General features: G+C 42.1%; 1 protein-coding gene across 1 annotated transcript in view; it reads left to right on the top strand.

Annotated features, from left to right (window-relative positions):
- ELP3 (elongator acetyltransferase complex subunit 3) overlaps positions 1 to 14668 on the top strand; it is a 71459-nt gene that overhangs the window by 14400 nt on the left and 42391 nt on the right. The window lies entirely within an intron of this gene.

Here is a 14668-nt window from a genome sequence, read left to right as displayed (position 1 = left end):
CGTGTGCTTTGGGTCATTAAATACATAACTTTTCAGTGCATTTTGTAGTTAAAAAAAAAAAAAAAAAGAAAAAGGAGAGATTTGATGTTTTGGAGCTGTTAAAACTAGGTGAGCATCCCTACTGACAGTTTTGGTTTGCTACCTTGTCCTCTCGTTCAGTGCAGTGGATTCTCCTTGATCCTTTATCATGTAAAGAAAGCAGTTTTAAAACTGAGAGGGACCAGCCCTTGCCTAGCTTCATGTCTACCTTCGTCTTTTAAAGCTGTAATTTCATTTGGTTTTCCTCCGGAGGGCAGCAAACACTTCTCTTGGTTTTCTTTGCTTTTCGTTTTTTCTTTTTTCTTTTTTTTTTTTTTCCCCTTGTCATTCAAAGACCAGACAAAAAGTGCTATGCTGCTCTTTCCCAGTGGATTTGATCAAGATGAAATAATGAACAAGTTGGGAAAAGAAGATGCTTTTCTTTTGCTCTAGTTGTGAGCACTGAAGGACACAGCTCATTATGGCAGAAGGGTGGTATTTGCACGTTGTCTATTTGCACGTTGTCTATTCAAACTAGCTCTGGGCTTATACGTACATCAGGTGGTTCAGGATGTGGTTATTCCTTTTTTTTTTTTTGCTGCTGCTGCAGGTGTCTAGCTAATTTTATTGGACCTAAAATTGTTTTTTCCAGTAGCCTGTCCTTCGCTCTGCAGGTTACTGAGGAAACTATTTACGACACAGACCGTGTGACCAAGTAATTTTGAGTGCATGCAAAACCCAAGTGACTCTGAAGTCAGCGTGCTGCTGCCTTGCAAGCGCGCAGATCGAGCAATGTGAGAAATCCTTCGCTAGCAATGTGTGGTTTTTTTTTTTTCCAGCAGATAAATAAAGGTTTATATTTTTAACATAAAAATTCATGTGAAATGCTTAGTAAATGGAGGTACGTGGGAGTTACTCAAGTTACACTTCCTAAATATTCTAAAGGCAAGAAAATTGAGTTCAAGCTGAATCAGACCTTTTGTTTTTGTGCTTCTTGCATTTAGCTGTCGTACTGTGTCACTGCAGTACTACTTTGTGGTGGTCAGTGACACTTGAAATAAACATTAAGAGTGAATTTATTTATTTTTGTACATGAGGATTCAGCCCTTCACCCTTACTCCTTCCATCAACAGAGGCCATGCTACATGGGGAATACTGACAGTATTTTATTCGGTTTACATTGCAGGCACTGCATTCAGCAGTAACCTGGGATCTGGTCTCTCTCATCCCTTACTTTGAATACGATTCTGGTAGCCTTGAAATTTTTCTTCCTTGTGCAAATTATAACTTTAGGTTTTGTACAGCGATTCCTTAATGGGAAAAATGACCTTCAGCCAGGATGCTTTTTTAAAATTCCTTCTGAGCATGACCTTTGATTAAGCCAGTGGAGCATCTATCTGTATAGGCTACAGGCCACCTAACTGTGAACTCAGTTTTTTCCTCTTTTGTCCAGTCATTTCTTTACTTTGCCCTAAACTTGAGCTCTGCTTCTACGTCCAGTGCTGCCTTGCAGCGATAGGGATATGCTGACCTATACGCTCTGAACTGTGCAGCACTGACGGGCTCATCAATCTGGCATCCTCCTCTTGACGTAATTTGGAATTTTCTTCATATAATACTTTGTCTTGATCAGCCTGCTGCAGCTTCTGGTCCCAGTTAATCTGATAAAAAGGATGTGACTCTGTGCAGTTTCAACCAGTACAATATGCCTGTAGCCTGCTGTGAGGGTATATGCTGTTCCTCACCAGGAACCGGCGCTGCAAGTCTGAAGAAAAAAGTCCTCAAACTGTGTTGGCCCTTGGACTCCAGCTGATAATTTGAGTTGACTTCAGGCATTCTTGCAGATACACAGTCTTACGGTAAATCCAGCCTCATGGTAAATCACAAAGCTGCAAACCCAGCAGTGCCTGTGTGAGAGAAATGATGCGGGACTGGGAGCGATGTCTCAGGGAGGTGGGGCGCCGCTCTAGCCAGCTCCTGACAGATAAATAAATCTGAAACTGTGGTTTTATAGTCAGTGAAAAGAGCAGGATCTTCATGGGATGGCTCAGAGCACCTAAGCTAGGTTGCTGCTTTAAACTGTTTCCGGGTAAACTGGGCAGCTGACCTGGGGGGTGTGAGGAACTGCCTTTATACCTCTGTTTATAAAGCGGTAGGAGATTCTTTTTGTGTGAGTGGACCTGAGGTGAGTTAAGATGTTGGTTTTTATGGATGCATGAATGGGACGTGAGTGTAGAAGTGACTGAATTTACATATACAAACTCACCAACCAAAAGTGTGATTTTTTTTTAAAAAAAAAATAAACAGAGAAGCTGCTGGGCTTTCGTAGCAAATCTGTTGCAAGTGGAGGAAGGACGTGACTTCCCAGAGAAAGTGTTGCTGGTGTTTAATATTTCTGTAGCACCTCCCTATTAAGGTAATAAACACTTTTTAGACTCTTCAGACAGATCTCTTTGCTTGAGGTGCTTTGGTATGCTTGCGAAATAAGTTGGCCAAGGAGTGAGTAAAGAATTGCAGAGCCATAGGGTGTGTGTGTCTTTGTTTTGTAGAGAGCGTGCAACAAGACTGCAAAGTTTTAATTTTTATCTGCTGTTTCAGTGCACTTCTGGATGTCTACCAAGCAAGGTTGTGGACTTGGTGATAAGCTTCCCTTCTTTAGGAGGAGATTTGTAGTAACTGTTAAAGAATTGCTGTAAGACAGATTTTTTTTTAAAATTTTTTTTCTTTTTGCACACTAAAGAAATACAGCCTTCTCTGGGAGTTGTTCGCATCAAGCCCAAGTGTTGACTTGATTGCGGCTGCCTTTGCTCTTTTGTGAGGACGAAGAAGGTGTAAAATACACCTGCAAACGAGAATTGCTGCTCCCCATCATTTTGCTTGTCTCACCTGACCCCGTGAGTCATTAGAGGTGCTGGGCTTATTTAACTGCCACTGTGACTCACCACTTGACTCCAAGGGCTGCGCATCTCTCCTCTGAGCCAGGTTCTGACTTTTAATTAGTGAATGAGGCCAAAGGAGAACTTGCCTGTATTGGGAAAGGTGGGTGTCAGAAAGGTCCCCCAGGCTCTGCACCCATGCAATTCCTTGGACTGCAACGCCAAGCCTGGCTTCTCTTAGTGTCTTTAAAAATGCACAGAAATTATTTTAAAAATTTTATTTTAACAGTATCATGTGTTGTCTGATAGTCGATCTGGTTGTAAATCATTTTGTTAATGGCAAAGTAAGAAGGGGATAAAATTGCTGGAGCCTCATGTTCTGCAATTCACGTACCTTCTGTACCTGTTATTTATGTGACAATATTCAGATGCACAGCAGATACAATAACTATTTCCATAATAAGTCGCTAATCCAAGACTGGTTTGGCTTTACATCCCCTCATCAGTCAGTAGTCTCTTCAAAGGCTCATTTTCCACTTGCATCATGCGTTGAAGCCCAGAACTGGCAGAAGTGAGTACTGTCAGCTGCCTTTGATTCCTCTTGGAGAAACTGCAGCTCTGAATACCTGGTGACACCGTGAGACTGCCTTTTTCTTAGGCTTGTCATCGATTGCTTTTGCCAAGTGTCCTTTTGTGTTTCCACCATTAGTTGTGTCTTCCATGGAGCTGGTGAGCAGGCAGCAGTGCTTCCCGCTGCCACAAATGTTTTCGTTATGCACGAGGAAATTTCCTTTAAGCATCCCAAAAGCCATATTGATCTTTTGGCAAGTGGTAAGCAGATAGATCAGCTACTTTAGAGCCTTTGCTGAAAGAAAAAAAACAGGTTTTAAATAACCACTGCTTAGGGCTGGATTATTGTGTGTCCAGTTTAAGACCTCTTAGCCCATTTTAAGAAAAAAAAAAAACAAAAACCAAACAACAAACCAAGCACTGCCAGTTTCAGCAGCAGTTGGTTTGATACGTGGAGCTCCTGACGCCTTTTAAAACCCAGCTGGAAATCACTCCTCTTGAACATGCCAGATCAGAGCGACCCATGAAAAATGTGGTTTGTGTGATTGTCAAATGATGTGTTTTCTGGAAAGATCGTTATATTCTTTTCTCAAATACCCCCATTAGATTTTGTGTATCAATAATTCTTCTCATAGAAGCTCCGCAAGAAACACAGTGATTGTGAAGGTTGATAACTAAGCCACTCCTAATTTTGCTTTTCAGTAGTGAGCAGTAAACCTGCTTCCAAAAGGTTGCACTTAATTGTCAAAGTTGAAGTCTGTTTTACATTTCTCAATTTTAGTAGAAGTTTTATTAGAAGATGTAGGTTTCTGCAGGTAAGTCTAGTCTTGCCGGTGCTGTAATTTTACCAAGATTTAAACCTGGCTGCTTGACTTGTAGCCCCCAGACCCACGATGAAGTTACGTGGGATAACAAGTGGGCGTGTTACGCTTGTGCTGTTGCAGCTGGCTTTGTGTTTGTATTTTGGGTGTACTGTGAATCTCAAGAAAAGAGGTTTAAGCAAACATGCTTTACCTTGCAGTTAGTGTAAGCAAAGAAGATGCTCTCCTACAATTCAGATGGCTCAATTGACATATGGTTGCTTGTTACATTAATGTATCTTAATTGTGCTTTCTGAGTACTAATTGTGACTCTAGCAAAAATAACCGAGGGCTTTGACTCACTAGCTCCAGTGATTCATGCTGGGGTGATTTTAAGAGGTTACTGTTCTCCTTTTATCTACCTTGACCCTGTGCTTGAGGTTACCACTTTCAAAACCAGCAGCTAAACATAGTCGTCCACCCTTCAGCTGCCAGAGTTCACCCTGTGACAAATTAATGTAATCTGGATCGCGTAGCCGTTTAAGAAGATACGCTACTTCTTTGGCTGCAGGGAGCCCAGCCTGTTAAATTGCCCTGCTACAAATTGCCAGAATTTGATAGTCAGATCTCACCTCTTGACTTGCTGTAATGAGTAGGTACTGTGACAGGTAGGCTCTTGAAGCTCTAGCAGCTCCCTCACAAACTGCTGTAATTGTCGGCTTAAACTCCTCTTCTAGCAGTAATTTGGGCAGCTGAGGTGTGGGGGTCCTTATCCCGTCCTGCATCCCCTCCCGTGCAGGCAGCAGCTTCTGGCAGAGAAGGAAGCAAATAGGAGGAGGCAGCAACACTGCAAATTGCTGTGGCTGTATCCCTCACAGCTTGTCTTGTCAAATCCCTCAGGACATCTGACTGGGCAGTGATTTTTCTGTGCCAGGCAGGAGATAACTGGCTATTGTTTTAGTGCCAGATCGTTTACAACAGAGATGCTGCCTAAATTTTGTTTTGTTTCCGGAGATTTAGAGACTAGTTCCTAACATTCTGGTGAAGCAGGCGGATTTTCTCTCTTTCCAGCTTTGGATGTGACTCTTGCACGTTGCAGGAGTCAGGTTTGCCATTAAAACCTGTTTGTTGCTGAGTTACCCCTAAATGCCTTCGGTATGGATAATGTCTTTCCAGCTGTCAGAATTTGAGGAAAATTACCCCAAAGCTGACTTTGCTGGCGTTCTGTTACTTTTGCATTGTATATTTTCTACTGCAAGACCCAACTTTCAGCTGCTGGAGTGTGTGTTATTTGGAAGATATATAAGTGAAAGTCATTTCATCAGATCCTAATCTTATTACGGGTAGCTGTTCATCTTTTTTCCTCCTGCAGCTATAGAAAATGATTGCCTATCCGGTTATCTGTCTTATTCAGTATTTCCGTAGCATTTTCTCCTGCATGTAAAATATTCAGGTTTGTGACTGAATGTAGATGACTAGGGAAGGGAGGTGTGAGGAAGCCGTACTCACATATATTTGTGCAGGTGCAACAGCACGTCTGATATTAGGTCACTTTAGGTTTTCTAAGGTGGATGCTGGGACTGAATACATCTTTGTCAAAGGTTTATGAGGTGATAGTGTGTCTTCATAACAGCCATCTGAGCTACACCAAATTGAACAATATTTGTAAATACTGTTGGTCCGTATTTTCTCCTACACCGGCGGAAAGGATGATGGCCCTAGCGGTCATGACATTGTCAGAGCGAAATAATGAATTTCAGTGCCTTTTCTTTTTTTTTTTTTTTTTTTTTTTTTTTTGCTGAACACCTGCCAAAGGGAATACTTTTCTCATTTTTGCTGCTTCACTGCTGTGCATGTGTAATTTGGCAAGCATAACAAGTTCTCCGGTGACCTGCACTAAAATGTTAATGCTGGGATGGGGTCTGAGTGGTCAGCTGGGATTGGTAACTGGAGGTGGAGTTTTATTCATGCCTTGGCCACCTGTACGAATACGAACCTGGCCTGATTATTAGTTCTAGTTCAAATTGTGCTGGTGATCCAAAGGTAATGTCATGAAGAGACCGTATGGCATGTACTAAATAAGCTTTCTGGGTTAATTTCCTCCCTGACACAGGGGAGGATGTGTGTATTACAGAAGCATTGCCTTAGTTGCTGTTGTATTCTGATTTTCCAAATGGGCAGAAGATCAATCATAAGCGACTGCTTTGAGCTCCGTAAGGATGCGAGCGATGCTAGACTGATACTCCCATGCCCTGGAGAGCTAACATGGGACCTGCACTACCCTTTTTCCTTCTTTCAGCAGAGATTGCTTTTCAGTCCAAATTAAAATGAGCTGGTAAAATAGTGAGATGCTGTTTATGGTTCCCTCAGCTGTGCTGTGCTTGCCTCATTGATATTGTAAACTGAGATCCACTGCCTTTCAACAGTGCTAAATTAATTTGAGAGAAAAGTAATTTTCTAGTAACATGGTGGGCGCAGTAGGCATGCAAAGAAAAAAAAAAAAAAAAGGCAGGTTTAATTTTCATGCTTTTGTAGAAGGATGTGAAGAAGTGGTTTTCCTGTGACTGTTTTGTGACTGCTGTACAAGGCAGAGCAGAGGCTGTTTGCTTTTGAAAAATGTCTTTCTGCAATATGCTGCAGCTAATGCGCTCTGGGACTCTGTGCCTCCTCGTGGCCCGTTGGTTTGTGAAGTCGAGTACTCAAAAGCTGGGAACTGGTGGAGCTGGGGGTGTTTGTACAGCCTTGATTTGGTCACCCTCTGTCTGGGCCTTGTGTTACCTGATTATCTACTTTTTTCCTCTTTCTGCAAGACCTTTGCCTGGTTCACCTCCAGAGATAGATTGTGTGCTGCTCTAGAAATTCTAAAATTACTGGGAAGGGCCTTTCTTCCTTTGATGTAAATAAGATTCACCTTTTCTCTAACAGCTCTGAGGTGAGATGTGGTTCAGCCTGTGGGTTAAGACAGCTCAGTTCTGGTGTTTCTGTGTGGACTGAGTGCCTGATCTCCCCTTACAGGCAGCGGAGGTGTAGTCAGCGGAGCCGAGAGAAGGATCCAGCTCATGCGTCGCTCTCTGGGCTCGGCTGACCAGGCACCACCGGCTGCCGAGGGAGGTGAAAGCCCCAGCTCGGTGTGGGTGTTTGCACCCGTGAGCTGGATCCTGCACCAGGAGTCTTGGTTCCATTGCAGGCCTGGGCAGGAGGTGTTTCCTTCTTCATCTTTGACTTTTGACTCCTTGAGCTCGTGCTGGTTTTTGCTGCAGTGTAGCTTTTTGCAAGATACTCCTATTTCTTCCAGTGTTGGTTCTTGGTTCCATTCTCCTTTCCCGGCCTTTGTTTTTCCCCACCTCTAGGAAGACGCAAGTGGTCACTCACCTTCGGTTGTACTCTTTTTCTGTCTCCTCGCTGGTGTATTTATCTTGTAAGCCAGGTTGGGCCATTTGCAGGGGCTTGTAGCCATGATAGGAAACATTTGACTTCACTCCTTAGGGAGAACTTGCTCCTTGGGCCCAACACATCTTCACTGTGGTTGTGAGCGATGTCTGTGCTTAGGGAGGATGCAGTTTCGAGCTACTGGAGCAGCTAAAAGCCAAAATACTTTTCCAAAGCAATGAGCTCAATCACCATTAAAAGTTGAGCAACTGTTGGCACGTCAGTTGGAGCTACGATGGATGGCAAATGGAGCTGGGGAAATGGCACCATCAGTTCTTATAGTCTGCTGCAGCCAGCCTCTTCCTGAACGTGAGGTTTTACAAGCACCGAGAAAACAAGCGCCTGTATGCTTTTCTAGGACTTTTTTTTGTTTTGTTTTGTTTTAGAGAAAGAGATCATATTGCAACTTTATAGGTGAGGGACTTGTTTTGGCAAGAGAACAAGATCAGCTAAACCATAGCTTTTCACTGGCAGTTTTGGCTGATGACTGCTTTTTATTAGCTCTGTTTATAATTTTATTGATACAATTTCTGCGTTTCCTCAAAGCAGCAATCAAGCTGCTTCTCCTTCCTCAAGCTGAATGTTTATGTCGCAGTGTCAGATGGGGACAAGATGAATTCTGTTTAATGGGTAGATGCAGACACCACAAAGCAAGGTCTTTACTGGACGCTGGCTTTACGCAACAATAGCTTTTAGGGCATTGAGTTGTGGGAACTATACGCAGCACCGCAGCAGCAGAAGTGGTTGTTTTCCTCAATAAAAGGTAGGAAGTGGTTGTTACTAAGAATATGCAACTTTCCCTAGGCCACAGTGAGTCAATATCAGAATTGAAATTGGAACTAAATTTTTTTTTTATTGCACGTAAGTCTTACCTAGTACTGTCTGTCTCATCACTTGTAGCAAGGAAACCTCGAACTTCAGTTTAGATTTAATAAAAGAGACTGTTGTGTCATTTCTTTTATAATTTTAGATAAAACGATTTTTTTTTTCCCCCAAATCCCTTTTTAGCCTGCATCTGTAACTACATATATTGACTATTCTGTGGTAATTATGACCTAATCGTTGATCATATTGATCTGGCAGCAGACATTTAAATTGTTCTTCTTTCAACTTTCCCTGAAGTAAATTGCACAGCAAAGATGTGAGAAATCAAGGACATATCTTGGGCATCTCTTCATGCAAGTTTTAAACAGTCTTTGTTTCGTTGTATGGAGCGGGCTGACAAGCTGCCTGCACTTCGATGTCACTGTGATGACACGGTTTGTTGTCCATGGGATGTGTTATCTGCTTCCTTACACTTGGATAAAAAGAGAAAGGGATGTAGAGTAAAACCTGTCCTGTGGGAATAGCTAATATCGATTGCCTGGTAGAGGTGGAATTTAACTAAAGGTCAAATAAAATTGTACTGGAATCCACATAAGAGACAGCTGAAATGGGACTAAGAGCTACTTCTTTCTAGATTTTATGTTGTTTGGTGAAAGGATGCCGGAAAGGCAAAATGGACCAAACCAAAATATTAACCGAACGCAGCCGACAGCCTTCTGCTTTTCTCCCCTTGAGATACTGTGTGGGTTAAGGCCACCATGGTGCACAGAACTGATGCTTCAAGCAAGGAGCGGGACTCTGTATTTAGTGTTTATCCTGGATTACAGGACAACAATTCCCAGATTGTTACAGAGCAATGCATTTGATCCCTTCTAAAGCTTCATAGCTTAAAGTGTCTCCAATTTTCTCTCATTGTGCTGATTATATTTTTTTCCCAAGCTTTTTCTTCTGGATCACAACCTGACAAATGGTTTTGAAAATAATCCTGTTTGGGACTGATAACCCTCACACGTGAGCTATTTTCCCCATTTCAGAAATGACCTGTATGATTTTGGTAGCTTGAGAGGGCATGTGATCACTTGTAAACTATTTTGTTTTCTTAAATAGCTGCTGTTTGGCACAGGAAATCTTGCCCTCTTCGGTACCAAGCCCAGGGCTTGATAGTGCCTTCAAGCTTCTGGTCATCTTGAACCACTTCTTCCTTTTTGCAGTTCTATCAAACCTTTCGAGATGCCATTCATAGCTTCTTTGTTTGTCATTTTCAAATGCTATTAGTGGTGATGAAAGGAGATAAAAAGTCTGTCACAAGCATCCTGGGAGCAAGGATGGGAATTTTGGAATGGCTGGTTGAGCGTGTAGGCAACCAAATTATCGTTTCGTCCGTGTGTGGCTCATTGATCTGCTTGTCTTGGCTGCTGAAAACCCAGGCTGGAATGATCAGCATGATGTGTTGGACTAACAGCGTCTTCTATATATAAGATGAATGGTTGTTTTTTTTCACTGGCATTCATAGATTAGTCTGAAATTTAAAGTGCCTGGCTCATGGTGAAGTGCGTATATTCATCTAATAGATTGAGTGTGGGCTTAGAAGTGGACGTTTTACAAGAACTTTATGTATTTTCTTCTTTCAGACATCTTGGTAAAAGTTATGTTTTTCTGATGTGTTGGAGCTCAGTTGTCTTTATTAGGATAACAGGTTTTGTTTTCTGTCGCTGCTAAAAAAACCCAGACCACCCCCCTCTTTATGTAGACTGAGTATAGAGAGCTTCTTGTTTCATCACATGGCAGATGAACTCCTTTCTTCTGCCTACTTGGAATGGGCTAATGTTTCAACAAAACGTCTAGGTTGTAGTTTTCTTTGAAGCATTTGACAAATATGTGTAACTTAACCTGGATTTCTAAAAATGAGGTCCTTCCCCAAAGCCTCTTTAAAGATTGTGGGAGTAAGAGTGAAGACTTTGCATGCATAAATAATTGAAAGATATTAGAAGATGGAATAAATGATCAGTTTACACAATAGAGGAAAGTCATGAGTGACATCCCAGAAGAATCTGTGCTGGAATAGGTGGTCTTGACCATGCTGGCTGGGTGGTGCAGGGGCAGGTGAAAATTACTGTAGATATAGAGCAATGTGTATAAGAAAGATTTATATTTTTTTCTCCCCCTATTCTACTGCAGAACAATGATCTCCAAGTTGACTAGTGCCACTCCGGTACAAGATTTTAAAGTTGTAGTAGATGACTGTGAGAAACGCAGGCTTGATGTTCGGTTAAAAGACCCAGCACAGTGTGAGGAATTATAATGAAGGGAATAGAGGGCAAACTGGGAAATATTGTTACACTGCCACGTAATTCAGCAGCGCCTTCACAGCTTGAACCTGTGTTCGGGCCTTTTTAAAAATAAGGGAGGGGAGAAGGAAAATGATACTGTGGAACTGTGGAAAAAATATTTGAATGATATAATTAAGATCTATGAAATCCTGAGAAGCATGGGGAAGACCAAAAAAAAAAAAAAGGATACATGTTGATTATCTCCTACAGCACAAGAACTAAGGCAATCGGATGAAATGGGAATTAAACACCAGTACATGGTTAGGCTGAGGGGTGACCAAATTCGTAGAAAAATACCCAGTGAGAGCTGCTAAATCCTGAAGACACCAGCTACCACAAAAGACATCACCTCTGGCTCAGGGAGTCCCTGAAGAGAAAATAATTGGCAACTGTGAGAGTATTCAAGGAAAAAACCACTCCAGCCTGTCCTGCTTCTACTGCTCTAATCGAAGCATCTGCAACAGCCACGGGTGGATCGGATATTGGGCTAAACAGACCTTTGGACTTGCCCAAGGTGATGTTCGTGGTTCCAATTTGTTAGTGGCACTCCAGTTGCTGTCTGAAGGCAGTTCAGAGACTCGGGTCTCTCTAAGCCTCGGTGCGAGGAATCTGGTAGCTCGTGTTGCTGCTTCTGTTCCAGGAGAAATGTGAAGACTTTGGTCTCCAAGACTGTAATTTGGCTCTGCTCACTGGGACAGCTTTGAGAAAGGCAGAGAGCTAACATAAGGGAGGAGGAGATAAGCACTGTCTTGCCCATATTAGCCTTGTTTTAGCTTTTTTCACCCTCATAACCTTTAGTTTTGACAGAGAGAGGTAAAAAAGGGGTTGCAACTCAGCTCCTGTTAGAGCCACGCATATGTGATTTTTCTTATTGGAAGTATTTCACTCTAGCATATGCTTACGCATCCTGGTGTTTTCAGTTACAGCTTGCTAATAATTTGTTGCTGAAAAAAACATTCTCTGTATTGTTCTTGCCTTGAACTTGATGGATGGGAGCTTAGAAAATAAGCCTGCAGTGTTAGAAGGTCCTGTCGAGGTTTTCTGTTCGGCGTCCTTTTTTTTTTTTGCTTCCTGAGCTAAGACAAACCTTTCAGTGCCTGCTCAGATGTCCTCTGAGAATAGGCAGTGATTATGGCTTTCGAAATAATTGTACATTTATTACCCCAGCATTTTAAGAGCAGAGCAGCTCTTGTGCATGACTCTGGCCTGGCTGTCGTGAACGACAGGGTCCCTCCAGCCAAGCTGCAGCCTCCTTGCCCAGAGGTCCTCTACATGACGTTGCTCTCTGAAAGCTGTGAATGATGCAAAAATAAATCAAACAACCCTCCCACCCCCTTCCCTCTCTAGCCATCATCATTACCTCCTTGTCGTTACAGCCAGGCGTTTAATTAGTCCATGCAAATAGCCCTACTTTGATTAGGCCTGAAGTGTGTTAACATAACTGTCGCTTCTGCTCGTGCTGTGCTTTTTCTTGGGAGGATTTTTGAATGTCACATCCATTCATTGTGGGTACAACTTGGTAAACAAGAAAGAGAAAATTGGTAAATTCTAGGGTTTTTTTGCTTCAGAACGGGTGCTGTTTTGAACACAGATCCTATCCTGGATTTCTAATACCAGGTGACACAGCAGGAGGAAGCATAATTATGTGTGGCGTACCTGTTAGTAGCATTTCATGGAGGAAGAAAAAAAAAAAAAAAAAAAAAATCTCAGTTATCTTTTAGCAGGTATAAATACTATTACTTCATCAAAATTGGAAAATTGTAGTTTAGTCAATAAATGACTGTATTTTAAGTAGCGTTAAGTTTTTCAGTATTTGAAAACAGCCCTGGGAAGCTGATGCTGCTAAGAAACCAAAGCAGTCTGTCGTACTCCTGGTAGTGAAAGAAAACACTGAAATGGTGTAATAAAAGGGGAGCAGTATAAAGCCAAATAACTGGCATTTGAGCTTTCAAAAATACCTGCTCTGGGCAATCATCAAACATGCAATTTTTGAAACACGTCGGATGAGTAAGATGCCACCTGTTTTGTTTACTAGCAGGAAATTGTAGATACTGAATTAATTATTGCTAGCTGTGTTTCAGGGACTGGCATTGTGATAAAGCAGAGCTATTAGAGATCAAGAAAAAGGAGGTCATTTAAGTAATGGGTGAGGATGTGGTACCTAGGATACTTCTGTGTTATATTGGCAGTTTCCTCTTCAGAAACCAATGGTGTCACTTTTTATCTTAATTCCACATCTATAGACTTCATTGTCTGTCTTGAACACCTGTAGTTGTGTTACATCTAGGACCGTGCTCCTCGTAGTCAGGGCACAAGAAAGGCTTTTTTTCAGGATGTTAGACTTGTCTGAGATGCTGGATGTTCAGTCTCGTCGTTCACAAAGTTAAGGCCAGGAACCTTTTGCCGAGGACTCTTTTGGTCGCTGATTAAAATTCTTGATTCTCTCGCCCAGCCCTCCAACACTTCCCTCTTTCCACAAGACTAAGCACCTCTTCTAAGGCAGGTTTGCAATGGTCTGGGGGGGGTGTGTGGGTTTTTTTGGGGTTGTTTCTTGTTTTTTTTTTTTCCTTGGGGATAGGCTAGGGGTAGATAAGCAGGAATGCCTTCCCCTTCCCAGCTAAGCTGTGGCCACTGGTTGCAGTGTGTTAACCCACCTGCTTTATTCTTACAGTTTATCTTCTCTGAGCTTGCTGGGATGAGGTCAGTCTTTCTGTGTTGTCTGGCATCCTGCTACTCTTGATCCCAACCAGGGAGTGTGGAAGCTGCTGTTGTATGGGTTGTAAATAATCGAGTCTTTGATGTTCTGGTCTCTTAGTTGATGAGACTTTTGTCTGTAGAGCAAAGTTTAATTGAGAGCGAGCAGAGGCTTTGTTAAATGAGTTGTTTTGTGCCAGAACTGTGCTGTGTGTTTTTTCTCTAAGGAAGTATTTGATGCCTATGACAATGTGCTGTGTCTGATGGAGGCCTTTTTGACCTAAAAAACCTGAGCTTAAGAGGCAGGTTCTGATTTGAAGGTCTGCTTTAATGTACCAGCATTCTCTGAAAATTCAGCCAAATATTCTCCAACAATTAAAATTAATAATCTCTCTTTTACTTCTTCCTATTTCAGACAGTTCTCTAATCATGCTGAAAAGAACAGACTTTACAATAGCTATGTCTGTGCAAATTATAAGGTTTCTGTGTATCTCATTTCCTTCATTTGTATGACTTGGCATCTATTTTATTTGCATAATTCACCTCTGCGGTCAGTCTGTTATTAAAATTGCCCCACAGTCATCTTGTGCTATACACTTGTCTTGATTTCTGATTGTTCTTTTGATTATGTGGGGTTCCTCAGCACTGCTGTAGTACAAATAACAAATAAGACTGTTATGAGGAAAGAGGAGAAACACTGCAAGATGTTTGTTGCTACTTGAGAAGATAAAAATCCATCTCCACTCTCAGGTCCTAGAAGACCTAAATATTACATGAACGTGGAATTTGAGTGAACTTGTATATACAGGACCATCACGCATGGAGTTTCCAACTTGGGTTCATCTAATTCCTCAGGGCTTTCTCTGTTTTACTTCTCTTGGTTTTCAGTTTCTAATAGTTCTACTTGTCTTGGTCATCTCATCAAGGTTGTCTTAACCTCTTGTGTCTGAGTATCCTGAAGTTGCTCTCCCCAGAGCTCTAGGCACCTGCTTTTCGGGCTGGCTGCCTAGTTGGATAGAGGCTGTTCCCTCTTCATATCTGCCTTGGCTAGCATGCCGTTCCTGGAGGGTATGTGGTTCGATGTGTGTTGTTTTTAAAGACTAAGTGAAGGCAAATCCATCATGTC

This window comes from Athene cunicularia (genome assembly GCF_003259725.1).
Source record: "Athene cunicularia isolate RWA chromosome 3 unlocalized genomic scaffold, athCun1 chr3_part1, whole genome shotgun sequence".
NCBI classification, from domain to species: domain Eukaryota; kingdom Metazoa; phylum Chordata; class Aves; order Strigiformes; family Strigidae; genus Athene; species Athene cunicularia.
This window is presented reverse-complemented; position numbering and strand designations above follow the sequence as displayed.